The following is an 11,051-nucleotide window of genomic DNA, read 5'->3' as shown; positions in this document are numbered from 1 at the left end:
AATGAGCCTTTATATTGCTGTTTAGCCAAGCTAATGAGGATGCTAAGTTGGATTAGTCAAGTGAAACCAATTTGCCAATTTGCTAATCATGGAACAAGTGAAAATGGTGGGTGTGTTTGTCTGCACAAATGGGCTGGAAAGGCTGCTAGCAGGCCAAACACAATGCTGCTTGTGATTGTACAGAAAATGCTGTACTATATTTGCTTTTGTGAAGCCAATTGCCAATTTTGTCAATTTTGCAATTTGATTCAAAATGATGGGAAAATGGTAGTATGATGATGGTTTTAAGCTTTGAGCAAGTTTCAAATATGGTTTAAAACATTTCCCAATTGGCCAAGTCAAGAAAAAATCAAAGAAGCAAAAAGTCAAACTTGGGTCAAACTTTGAATTTAAATGCAAAAGGTCCAAAAAATGCCATTTTGAATGGTAAGGTTTTAGGTCATGAAATTTATATTTTTGGAAAGAGGATGAAAAATGTGGTTTGTAGGAAAAAACCCCACCAAATTTGGCCTTATGGTTTGAGAGATATGGCCCTTTGAAGTTCAAGAATTGGTGAAAATGATTTGATCATATCTTGACAACCACACATGGGATTTTGATGTTCTTGGACTTTTTGAAAATGGGAAGACAAGATCTTCAACTTTCATGTTGGGCAAAAATTCATTTGGAGCTTGTATCATGATGCAAGTTTAAGATCAAGAAGTTTCCATTTTTGGCAGTTGAAATTACAGGTCCACTTTCTATTTCTGGAAAATTTTCTGATTGACTTGATTTTCTTCCATGATGAGGTTGGACATGATATATGAGGCTTATATAAGCATGAATGCACTTCTTCAAATCAATTCTATCCATCAAATCACTGATTAAATCAACAGTTGACCAAGTTTGACTTTTCTAGGGTTTTGGACTGATTGAACTTCTTCTGATGATTTCCAAGCCCTAATTTCTTGAGAAATTGATTTCAAATGATGTCACAAGATGTATGAACCTTTGATTATTGATCATGATGCCCAAATTCCACAAGAATGGCCATCATCCATTGCTTTGACTGACCAATGACTGACTTTGACCTAATTGCTGATGATTACTTTATCTGCAAGCAACAAGGTTAAACAGACAATATTTTTGTACTTTTTGAATGATAAACATATGAAAGGCAAAGATATACAAATGCAAAGTATGCTTGGTGATCAAGAAATAAACCACAAGGCAATCTATCCACTAAGAGGGGGACAAAGGCATGCAATGATCCTTGAGGCCATGATATGAATGATATGGGCCATGAGGGATCTTAGGGCCCAAAATTGGGGTCTTACAGATGCCCCTATTTAAGGTCATTCTAGCCGGAGAAGTGAAGTTTAGAAATCTTCATCTCGACGCGGTAGAATGGACTTAAATAACAGTAATGAGACAAATTTTGGTCCCTAAGAGACCTCATGATGCAAATGTATGTATGCAAAAGACACAAATTCTGTGGGGAATATGATTCACACAGAAGAAAAGACAATCCATCGGAGTAATACACTCACCAGGAACAGAGACTCTAATACGACTCTATGGGGATAATAACAGAAAAAGAAATGCGTGAACAAGACACGACTCCAAACTGGGGAAGATAAAACTGCCATAACGTGACCAAAACACGACTCTGATTAGGAGAAAAGAAAACAGACAGGAGAAGTCACTGGGGAGTGAAGGACTCACACTGGGGAAAAGAATTCCAAATGGAAAATAAATCCATTGGAGAGACACAAGCTGACTCCTGGGGAGAAGCAACAAAAAGTTCCACTGGGGAAGTAACAAAGAAATGAGATGTTACCAGGCATACGGGTAACAAACTCAGGAAAATCTGACTCCACAGGGGGACCGAGGTCATAATAGGGAGCAGAAAGGAGGGAACACCAAGGATACCGGTTACTGGGTATATAATAGGTGACCGACCAAAGCGTGAATTGGATTTCACTTCCAAAACACTCATCATCCTGAAGAGAACTAGAAAAGCAAACTTGTTTAGGATGGACATTCAATTCTACAAGGAAAATGAATCTTACTCTGAGGGGAAAAACAATCAAAAGATTGACTCAAGAGTGAACGAGATATAATATCCATTACCGTCAGAACGTGGATAGAATACTCAGATGAGACATATTATTCATTACCGGCAGACCGTGAATAATATACTCGAATGGGAAAATTATCCTGAACCGGTTACTGGGTTGTTTATAGGATAAAATCCGAAGACGTGAATTGGTTTTCACTCCCAAAACACTCATCATCCGAAAGGAGGGCTTGAAAAAGCAAACTGACTTACAGGATGGACATTCGAATCCACGACGGGAAAACGAATCTTACTCAAATGGGGACACAAACCCAAAGAGTGCATGAGATATAGTATCCATTACCGGCAGACCGTGGATAAGAAACTCGCATGAGATATATTATCTATTACCGTCAGAACGTAGATAATAAACTCGCATGGTAAGAAACACCAGAGATACCGGTTACTGGGCATATAATAGGTGATCTACCGAAAACGTGAATTGGTTTTCACTTCCAAATCACTCATCATCCAAAACACAAACTGGTTAAAGGATGGCTATTCGATTCTACAAAGAATACGAATCTTGCTCAGTTGGGGAAAATCAACAAAGGATTCCAACTAAAGAGCGCATGAGATATATTATTCATTACCGGCAGACCGTGAATAATACACTCGAAAGGAAAAGACACCAGAGATACCGGTTACTGGGTATATAATAGGTGACTAACCAAAAAGAGAGAGACAATCGATACCAAGCATACGGGTAAACGAAAGACAACTCAAAGGGATAAATTGCAAGCATCCGGCAATTATCCAACAACAAGAATATTCGACTCCACAAAGGGAAATAACGAATCTTACTCGACTGGGGAAACACAAAAGGCTTCGACTGAAGAGTGCATGAGATATACTATTCATTATCGGCAGACCGTGAATAATATACTCGCATGGAAGACTATCCACAACCGGTTACTGGGTTAATAAAGGATAAATCAACCGAAAAGAAAGGCATCGGGATACCAAACTAGGTATATAATGATAGCCAATCAAAAGGAGCAACAGACATTACCAACAAAAGGGTAAATGAAAGGCGAACTGCTGAGGATAAATTGCAAGCATCCGGCAATTATCGACAGAAGACTAGCTGGGGATGCATTGGCAAATAACCAATGATCCGGGGAACAAATCACTAGCATACGGTGAAAAGACCCACTGGGGATAAAATTGCTAGCATACGGCAACTATCCACAAAGCTTGCTGAAGATATAAGTGCTGATCTGAGCAACTTATACAAGCAAAGGAAAATCAACATCAAATACTGAATGAAGATAACCACAAAAATTAGGGTTTACATCTACCGAATACGGGGTAGAAGACCAAAAACTCCGCGTGGGGATAGAACAAATCACAAATCCGCACGGGAAACCAAAAATAGGGTTTATAACAAACCACAAACTGCTGAAGAGCAAGAAAATAGGATTTACAACTACCGGGTAGGGTAGAAAACCAAAAACTCTGGCTGGAGAATAAAAGGTGTATAACCACAAATTCTAAGAAAGCCAGGAAAAGATAGGACTTACAACTACCGGTTACTGGGTAGAGGCCCAAAAACATTCCGCTGGGGAACAACCCACTGGGAAGCACAAGATATCTGACAAATAGCCGATTCGGGAATGATCCGAAAAGACAGACTGAATAAAGACACGTCCTAATGAGGATATAACTCAAATAGGAAAATCCATCCCAGTATATGTGTTGGGAGGAAACGGAAGAAACCGTCATCCACGAGGATATATCTCGGTGGGGGAACTGCAGAAGGAAAAACAATATTTTCTGCTTATGGGGTTGACTCTATATGGAGAGATTTATAAACACCCAACATCTGCTTGGGGAGATCTGTAAAGAGATCTATATCGCCAGAGCAGGAGACACGACAAACAAAAGATATATGGCAAGAAATGCAACATGAATATCTGAATGTTTATGAATATGCATGAATATGCTGATTTATGTTTGATGAATGCTGACAAAACAGACAGTTCTAACGCAAACAGATTCAGGAACCAAACGTCCGGTATTATACTCCCAGGGGAAAGAACCAGCTGGAGAGCCAATCTGCGGAGATCTACATGCTGTAAAGCAAAGATCTGCAAGTACTGCTGAAGAAGCAGAGAATCAAAGATATCAGGAAATAGCCCCAATCAGGGTACAGGAAAGTCACAACGGGCATAAACAGCCACCAAGACAATCCTGTAGGGGAACAAGAGAAGTCCCAAAGTATATCTGCAGGGGATCCCAGTGTCAACTGAGAAACAAATGGTGCATAAGCACGAACTGCTGTAGAAGCAAATCCACACAACTCCACTGGGGAACAACCCACTGAGGGAGAACGATATCATCCAAATAGAATCTGACTGCATAAGCAACTCTACTGGGGAAAACTGTCGGCTACTCTCTTGGGAACAAACCACTGAGGGAGGACAGATCAAACAAGTAGATTCTGCAACGAACCACTCCACTTGGGGAGAACATACAGCCAACTGATCACAACAAGTAGATTCTGCAATACAAGCCACTCTACTGGGGATCACAAACAGTCAGGAAATCAGATCCGTTCACTGGAGGCAAAAGCCATCATCCGACCATATCGGGATTGAAAGAGCAATCAACGGGCAAAACTGCCACAACAAACATCCTGCAGACTAAGCTGAGGAAAAGATGGTTGCAATACTGGGATGCCAACCCAAACAAACATCTGAGTAGGAAAATAAATCCTGCTCTGCCGGAGAGAATAACTCTGGTGGAGAGATAGCAACAATTCCACAGACGACTTCGCCGGGGAAAGGTAAAGTACCGGGTATCAAACCACTGACTTACCGAGTCTTCAAAAGAAAGCGAACGTGCTGAGGAAACAGACAAATCTTGCTGGCACACTGTATGGGGAGAAGAGGTAACAACTCCACTTGCAACCCTGGTGGGGATATTAATAACAGTTCTACTCACGACTCCGAGGGGAGTATCAATCAATCAGTTATACTCATGACTGCGCTGAGGAGACAAATAAAGTCTGGGGCATACGACCCACTGGAGAAAGTGACGGGGCACCAAGGTAACGAACCATCAACCGCCGAAACTTCTATAAGAAATACCCATGCTAGGGAAAAACTGCTGCTGGAGAGAACAAAGTCTTCAACAACACTCTGCTTGCGACTGTACTGGGGAACAACCCCAACAACAACTCTGTTTGAGGAACAACCCCAACAAAGATCTGAAGAAAGAAGATACCACCAAACCAGGAATATGAACAATGTCTTACCTGTTGGGAATCATGCCACCCTCGGGAGAGCACTGAGATATTCTTGAGTATCCTTTCAATCTTGTGAATGTTCACTTTGTTTAAAACAAAAATTTTGAAAAATTTGATTTGTTTAAAACAATGACATTTTATCAATTTAAAACATGCAAAACATTTGTTGAATTGAAACAAATAAGAGTGCAAATAATTGGATAAAAAGCTCAAATTGATTTGATAGAATGGTAGTCTGCAAATGGCAAGACTCCATAGATCTGTACAAATTTGAAATCAGTGATATATATTGGAAGAGGGCTACATTGAACATAATGATCCTTTCTCTACCAATTTGAATCTCGATGTATCCGAAGCTTCAGTTGACGACGAATCGAGAATCTTCTGACGAAATGACGACTGATGAACCAGAAAGTCTTGTCAGGATGCAGTTACTTGCCAAATCCCTAATTTTTGCCTAGATTGCCCCAGAGTGAGGTACTCAATCTAGCGGGATGCAAATATATATTTTTTTTTCAAGTCTCTAATTTTTGCCTGGATTACCCTTGCGGGTTCTCCACCGAGACGCTCATTTTTGCCTAAGCCGCCCTTTCGGGTTTTCAACTTAGCGAGCTATTCTGTTTTTTTTCATTTGTTTTTTTCATTTGCATATACTTTTTTTTTATTAGGCAAAGTATCTCTTAACTGCATCTGAATTCACAGGACGAGTGAAATCCTCCCCATCCATTGTTGTAAGCATCAAAGCTCCGCCTGAAAAGGCTCTCTTAACAACATATGGACCCTCGTAGTTTGGAGTCCACTTGCCCCTGGAATCGGGCGCGAAAGACAAAACTTTCTTGAGCACAAGGTCACCTTCTCGGAACACACGAGGCTTGACCTTCTTGTCGAATGCTTTCTTCATTCTCTGTTGATACAACTGACCATGGCACATGGCAGTTAATCTCTTCTCTTCAATCAAATTCAACTGGTCATAACGACTCTGAATCCATTCAGCATCAGTCAACTTGGCTTCCATCAAGACTCGCATTGATGGGATCTCCACCTCTACTGGGAGAACGGCTTCCATGCCATAAACAAGAGAGAAAGGGGTTGCCCCTGTTGAAGTGCGTACAGACGTACGATATCCATGCAAAGCAAATGGCAGCATCTCATGCCAATCTTTGTACGTGACAGTCATCTTCTGGATAATTCTCTTGATATTCTTGTTAGCAGCTTCAACAGCCCCATTCATCTTAGGTCTGTAAGGAGAGGAATTATGGTGTGCAATCTTAAATTCAGCGCACAACTCATCCATCATCTTGTTGTTCAGATTGGATCCATTATCAGTAATGATCCTCTCTGGCACACCATAACGGCAAATCAGCTGGTTCTTGATAAACTTCACAACCACCTGTCTGGTTACATTCGCGTACGAAGCGGCTTCAACCCATTTGGTGAAGTAATCAATTGCTACGAGAATAAATCGATGTCCGTTGGACGCTTTCGGCTCAATCATACCGATCATGTCGATTCCCCACATAGAGAAAGGCCATGGTGATGAAATCACATTCAGGAGTGTCGGAGGAATATGAATCTTATCCGCATAAATTTGACACTTGTGACATTTCTTCACATACTTGCAACAGTCAGACTCCATTGTCAGCCAATAGTAGCCTGCTCTCAACATTTTCTTAGCCATGGCATGTCCATTGGAATGAGTACCAAATGAACCCTCATGGACCTCAGTCATCAATAGGTTTGCTTCGTGTCTATCCACGCATCTGAGCAAAACCATATCAAAATTTCTCTTGTACAGCACTTCTCCACTGAGGTAGAAACTGCCTGACAACCTTCTCAAAGTTTTCCTATCTTTCACAGATGCCCCAGGCGGGTAGACCTGGTTCTGGAGGAAATTCTTGATATCAAAATACCAAGGCTTGTCATCTTTCACTTCTTCAATTGCAAATATGTGAGCGGGTCTGTCCAAGCGCATCACAGTAATATTGGGGACATCATTCCACCATCTGACAACTATCATGGAAGCAAGCGTTGCAAGGGCATCTGCCATCCGATTATCCTCTCGAGGAATATGATAAAATTCAACTTCTGTGAAGAAAGTTGAAATTCTCCTTGCATAATCTCTGTATGGGATGAGACCTGGTTGATTTGTCTCCCATTCACCTTTGATCTGATTGACAACCAAAGCTGAATCACCATAGACATCAAGATACTTGATTCTTAAATCAATGCATTCTTCAAGTCCCATAATACAGGCTTCATACTCCGCCATATTATTCGTGCATTTGAAAGTTAGCCTTGCTGTAAACGGAATGTGCGATCCCTGGGGATTAACAATTACTGCCCCAATTCCATTTCCATATTGATTAACAGCGCCATCAAACACCATCGTCCATCTGGAACCAGGTTCTGGACCTTCATCAAGTGTAGGCTCATCGCAATCTTTCATCTTCAAATACAGAATTTCCTCGTCAGGGAAGTCATACTGAACAGACTGATGATCTTCAATTGGCTGGTGCGCTAAGTGGTCAGCCAAGATACTACCTTTGATAGCTTTCTGAGCTCGATACTCAATATCATACTCAGACAACAGCATCTGCCAACGGGCAATCCTCCCAGTTAAAGCAGGCTTCTCGAAGATATACTTAATTGGATCCATTCTGGATATCAACCAAGTTGTATGATTTATCATGTACTGGCGCAAACGCTTAGCTGCCCAAGCTAAAGCACAGCACGTCTTCTCAAGCATAGAGTACCGAGACTCACAATCAGTAAACTTCTTACTGAGGTAGTAGATAGCAAACTCCTTCTTCCCTGATTCATCTTGTTGACCGAGTACACAACCCATCGAGTCTTCAAGAACTGTCAAGTACATAATCAGAGGTCTTCCTTCTACTGGCGGAGACAAAATCGGAGGTTCAGACAGATAATCCTTGATACTGTCGAAAGCTTTCTGGCAATCCTCGGTCCAATCATGAGACTGATCTTTCCGGAGGAGCTTGAATATCGGCGCACATGTGGCAGTCATGTGGGATATAAATCTGGAAATGTAGTTCAAGCGGCCAAGAAAACCTCGGACTTGCTTCTCAGTTTTGGGTGCGGGCATCTCTTGTATTGCTTTGACCTTTGCAGGATCAACCTCAATACCTCTTTCACTTACCACAAAACCCAACAACTTGCCGGAACGGACTCCAAAAGTACATTTGTTCGGATTCAGACGAAGCTGGAACTTCCTCAAACGCTGAAAAAGCTTCAACAAATGCTCAATATGCTCAACTTCCGTTCGGGACTTAGCAATCATATCATCAACATAGACTTCTATCTCCTTGTGCATCATATCATGAAACAAGGTAGTCATAGCTCGTTGATACGTGGCTCCGGCGTTCTTCAAACCGAAGGGCATCACTCGATAACAGAATGTTCCCCAAGGTGTGATGAATGTTGTCTTCTCCATATCCTCTGGTGCCATCTTGATTTGATTATATCCGGAAAATCCGTCCATAAAGAAAAGACTTTGAATTTAGCTGTATTGTCTACCAACATGTCAATGTGTGGTAGAGGAAAATCATCTTTTGGACTAGCTTTATTCAAATCTCTGTAATCAACGCACATACGGACTTTTCCGTCCTTCTTAGGAACAGGCACAATATTGGCCACCCATTGAGGATATGTCGAAGTCACCAGAAACCCCGCATCAATTTGCTTCTGAACTTCCTCTTTGATCTTCACTGCCATATCTGGATGAGTTCTTCTGAGCTTCTGCTTCACAGGCACGCACTCAGGCTTCAAAGGCAGGAAATGTTGCACAATATCTGTATCTAAACCCGGCATGTCTTCATAGGACCAAGCAAAGATATCTGAATATTCTCGTAGCAAGCTGATCAAATCTTCCTTAACAGACCCTTCAAGAAGTGCCCCAATCTTCACCAGGCGCTCACAATCTTCAGATCCCAAGTTGACTGTTTCCAAGTCTTCGAGATGCGGCTGAATGATCTTCTCTTCGTGCTCAAGGAGACGGGTGATCTCATCAGGAATCTCTTCAACGTCATCTTCCTCTGCCTCAAATACAGGGAATTCAAAATTGGGAGATGGCGTTGGATCATTATGTTCAATGGGTTTTAGGATCAACCTGCATAATGATTTTGGTTAAGAAAAACTCAGCATTTAAACAAGCAAATCATTATGCAGATGAAAAAAATGTTGCTTTTACAGCTTTTATTTTTGTTTTTATGTTTTTTGTGATCACTGATTTCATAAAGAAAAGCAAAAAGTGAAAACAAAGGAAAAACAAATGTTTTGACAATGCAAAAATTGAATGAAAATATCATTGTATATATGCTTTGCCAACAATGTCATCACTTCTCCTTTTGGCATGGGAGAAGGGTTTTAAACAAAATGAACAATTACTCTGATCTATGGATAACTGTAGGAACATCCACAGCGACCCAATTGTGGCAGACACCACCAGGAATAACAAAATTGTTCAAATCTTCTGCATCTTCTTCTTCAATGATAGCAGCAGCTTCCTCTTCTGCAGGTTGATCAGCATGGATGAATCCTCCACTGGTGAACAGACCTTGCTCATTGCATGCCCCAGAACCATAGCCAATGCCAGCCCGGGATCGATTATCTTCAAGTTCAAGCACTTTCCCTAATCCAGCGACTGCACCACATTCAATGGCCAGCTTAGCATCACGGTAGGAAGTGAATGAAGGAGACTTCTTCTCGATTGGTTTATCAATAGATAAAGCTTGGAACTGAGTTCCAACTTCATCCTCTGCATCAATGTACGAGAAAGAAGACAGATTACTGACCAGGAGAGCCTTTTCTCCCCCTACTACAACCAATTTCTTGTTTTTCACAAACTTCAACTTTTGGTGTAGGGTGGATGTCACGGCGCCAGCCTCGTGAATCCATGGTCTGCCCAAGAGACAGCTGTATGATGGGTGAATATCCATTACTTGAAAAGTGATCTGGAAATCACTTGGTCCGATCTTGATTGGGAGGTCAACTTCCCCAATCACGGTCTTACGCGACCCATCAAATGCTTTTACAACAACCCCACTCTGCCTCATAGGAGGACCTTGATATGACAATCGTGAGAGTGTGGATTTTGGCAATACATTAAGGGACGATCCAGTGTCCACCAACACATTGGACATTGCATCAGATTTGCAATTCATGGATATATGTAAAGCCATGTTGTGGTCTCTTCCCTCCTCAGGGAGATCAGCGTCACAAAAGCTTAGAGTGTTGCAAGCGGTAATGTTTGCAACAATGCTATCAAATTGTTCCAGGGTGACGTCGTGATCGACATATGCCAGGTCCAAGACTTTCTGCAGAGATTCCCTATGAGGCTCTGAATTCAGCAATAGAGAAAGGATAGAGATCTTGGAAGGCGTGTGTAGAAGCTGGTCTACAATATTGTACTCGCTCTTTCTGATAAGCCTCAGCATCTCATCAGATTCTTCATCAACAATGCCACTCGGGCCATCTGAAGAAACAGGAGTCTTTTGCACAGAGGAGGATGGCTGGGCAACAGCAAGTGCCGGATTCTGAACATTCACAGCATTCCCTACAGGGCGCTCAACAGATTCAGAAGCAACAGCCGGAGCTTTGGCAGGTGCGGAAAACACACGACCACTCCGGGTCAATCCACTAACATCAGCGATAGTGGTCACGGAAGTAGACGGCAGAGGTACTTCA

Source organism: Lathyrus oleraceus, chromosome 3 (assembly GCF_024323335.1).
Source record: "Lathyrus oleraceus cultivar Zhongwan6 chromosome 3, CAAS_Psat_ZW6_1.0, whole genome shotgun sequence".
NCBI classification, from domain to species: domain Eukaryota; kingdom Viridiplantae; phylum Streptophyta; class Magnoliopsida; order Fabales; family Fabaceae; genus Lathyrus; species Lathyrus oleraceus.
Note: the sequence above shows the minus strand (reverse complement) of the source record.